This window comes from Homalodisca vitripennis, unplaced genomic scaffold, assembly GCF_021130785.1.
Source record: "Homalodisca vitripennis isolate AUS2020 unplaced genomic scaffold, UT_GWSS_2.1 ScUCBcl_156;HRSCAF=1433, whole genome shotgun sequence".
NCBI lineage: Eukaryota > Metazoa > Arthropoda > Insecta > Hemiptera > Cicadellidae > Homalodisca > Homalodisca vitripennis.
The window spans coordinates 103708-107548 of NW_025776281.1; positions in this window are offsets into that span (position 1 = coordinate 103708).

Below are 3841 nucleotides of genomic sequence, written 5' to 3' on the forward strand. Positions count from 1 at the left end.
ATATGTCATACGTAGTTCCCGAAACTTTTACCAACTTTAGCTTTCTGTTTGATAAACATGTAACTTTAATATCTCTATAAGATCAAGATCATTATATAATTTAGTATTGTAGGATAAAATCCATTCTCCAATTTCTGTATTGTTTAATATTTAATGATTTCATATCTCATTAATAAGAAGGTAACATCTTGCAATATTATACACAGCAGTTTGAATGCACTATACAAATTTTTACATATATTTTCAGTGCATGAGTTTGTCATTGTAATACTCCAGTGACTTTAAATAATGAGAAATATTTTGTATAATTGTAAAACTTCAGTCAGTTTAGATCAGGTTTTATAAAATTATATTTCTAGTTTAAGTGGTAATATTACTCGCTCACAAAAAAAGTTATTATTAAGTTTATTAAATGTATTATAAACACAAACGTTTTATTATACAGTATACTTTTTTCAGACATATTAAAGTGCAAGATTGGCTTTAAGATACAATAAAATAATATATGTGTAGTACGCTAATGCGTGTAAGTAAATATATAAATAGTTTACAGTAACTACACGGTCCAGACAATCTCCCAAACTAAACTACAATAGACATATTGAATGTAATACATTGGTCCCTGGTTTTGCCAAGCATGTACGTTGTACTGTTCAGGATTTCCTCTGCTTCGTTGGCCAGACAAAACGTTGTTCTTTGACAATATTTGATACCTTCACTTGATTTTACTCATTTTTATTGTTTCTCGTGTTATAAATTGTTCATTGTTTAAAGATTTTTTACCACCAGACGAAAACAAGCCGACGTATAAACTGTGTTATATGAACTTGAAGCTAATTAATTGGCATATTATAATTACAGGCTTAAGTAATAAAATTAGTGAAATATAACAAATTCAAATTTTTACTTGCCAACTGAGGTTGTTTTTGAAAAATTATAAAGTAAGAAACAATGTAATAATTATATTTTCAATATCAGAAAATATTTAAACAACAACATATATGTATAAGCTAACTAAATCTATAGAATTTTATAGAACGAGTAGGAAATCAATTTAGCATTGCAAAGGTAATTCTTTGACAGAAGTTTTTCAAGTTCTTAATTTATTTCGTATAAAATAGTTCTATTTCCAAACCAAATATTAGGTTTCTGCCTTCGGTTTGAACTGTTTTCTCTGGCTAATACACGGCCCTAATAATTTATTTTAAAATTGTATATATCTTATATTTCAAATTTGTTCAGTTTTAAATTATATTCGAGTGGATCTCTGAGATTTTATTCTATACAATAAAGCGCATTATGACAGAACAATATTTTTCAAACTTTTTGGGGCTATTAAGCGATTATACTTTAGTAAATAAGAGTTCTTTCTTGAATGTTAAAAAAGGTATAATGATGGATACTCTTCCTCGAAATAAAAAGATTGTTCTTGTAATTGTAATTTTGAATGGTTCAGGTGATTTCAAAATTACAGAGGACACTTTTTTGAGTTTAAGAATATTATTAAGGGCTGTGTCAAACTCTTGAGTCGTGCAGACCTGTAGGAAGACATCACATCATTTACGTAAATATTTCGTCCTGTTTCTTAAAAAGAGTGTAAGAAGAAATTAATTATGTGACTTACATTATACAATATTTTCTAATGCCAAGTAATGATATTTTTGTAGTGTATTAAAATAATTGTTATGCATATTAACACAATAATATAGTTACTTTGACGCATTGCTTTACATTTTTTTTACTTGTAGCAATGTTCTTTAGTGCACTGTGAAACAAGCTTTAAAATATGTGAATATTTTTCGAATGTATTTTATTCTGTGAAAATTGTACTTAAATATTGTTAGTAAATACGAGGTCATGTTGATGGCAAGATTCAAACTAGATGTCGTTTTTGGAGCTTTTTAGGTGTGAGTGAAGTTGATTTTGTAACGTGTAATGAAGAAGGTAAAGGTTTGTCTACAGGTAGGATGATGGTTTAAAGGTATAAATGAATTGTCTATTTTCAATTATTTGTAACCCTATACTGTTCTGTAATAAAAAAGTTCAATCAAAGAGAAGTAACGTGTTACATTTTTTTAATAAAACAAATTAATATATCAAATAGAGGATGTTTGTCTTATTTTATAAAATATCAAAATTATTAATTAACATTTTCAGATATATTATTATTTATAAAACTAAGGAATAAATCATTATTTTTTTCGGATATTTCATAGTCCTATATTCAAGTAAATGTAAATCTTTAACATGCCTTAGGATCCCTTAGTTCTGTAACCATGAGGTACACGCCTAGGTAGAGAAGTCTGGTAATAAAGTCTTCTCGCTGAGCAGGGAGGTACAACCCCCCCCCCTCCCAAAAAAATGGAGATATCGATAACTAAGGGTAACCTGCCGGTACTATTACCCGTTGTACAAAACTTTACACTGTGTAACCTTTAATCGGATCATGCTTAAAACACATAAATAATATTTTATCTTAAACGCACGGTGTCACTTATGTACTTTAGTCTCCGCCACACCTACCCTTGCACAAGTCCGTCTCCTTGTAGATTTATATCTCCATCCCGTAATTAAAAGCAAGGCAATAAACAATAAAATACGGAATTTTAGATTTAAATGTTTTACTAGGAAAACTTTCAGTTATACAACTTACAATTTTTCTTGTTTGTTTGTCAACAAAATATAAAACCTATTGGCAAAATATAATTAGTATTCATTGTTAATTAATCAACCTTCAAATATAATTCACTGGAACGAAAGACGTTTCTACACATGATAAAACTATTCATTTATACATTATTTCTCAATTCTCAAATGAAAAATTATGACAATTAAAGAAAATGGAGAAATTTAACCTATTTACCCAAAAAATAGTGCCAGGCGTCCAGTATAAGAAAGAACATGTACGAGCAGCTTCCCTTGCCCTACAGGTTAATATTCACCTAGCCTCAGTACTACTGAAGCCCCCCCCAAAATTACAACAAAATTATCTTGTATTAAATAAGATATTATTATTCTAACAGTTTAGTTGGTATCATTCTATTTACATCAGTGGAACATATCAAACTGGCATTTATATAGTGTTATTTTATTAGTTGTTATGAAGGAAGTAGTTGAGGAGAATTTACAATTTCCGTATTGATAACTTTACTGAAAACCCATTACATATCAATCTCCTCATTCTGAATATTGTTTTGGCATTATTACGAAGGAAGTAGTTGATGAGAATTAACAATTTCCTTACTAGTAACTTTGCTGGAATCCTATTAATTGTCGTTATTTTGAATATATGTCCTGGTGTTCTGAATATTAATTTAGCTTATAACTTTAGTCATTCAGCTTTGGTACTATTTAAGTCGATAAATCTTTATCAAATTTACAATATATTATGTCAGAAACCTTTGGAGTACAATTTGAATTAATTGCATATAACGTGCCCTTAAACTTTGAGAGAACATCTTTCAAAATATACGGATAACAGAGAGTACTGTAAACATAAATGAACATATGAAACTGAGATAATTGATAAATATCTGTAAATTTCTTGAATTTTCAATGTACTTTACTTGAAAATTTTATTTTTCACAAGCTTCTCCGTGGTTTAAAATAGTAAATAACTTTAGAATAAGGTTTAGAATCCATATTTGGCTTTATATGTTTCTTATTGTGTTTAACGTAAGAATATACTAAAAGATATTTTAGATTATTTTAATTCTGGCATTTCTATCTGAAATAGAAGAATCTGAGAATGGTGTTTCATTATTGATGTAAAATAAGTTAAGTAAGAGTGAAGAACATATGTAGTAGTGGACAACAGAATGGCAAGCCGTATATTTCAGAG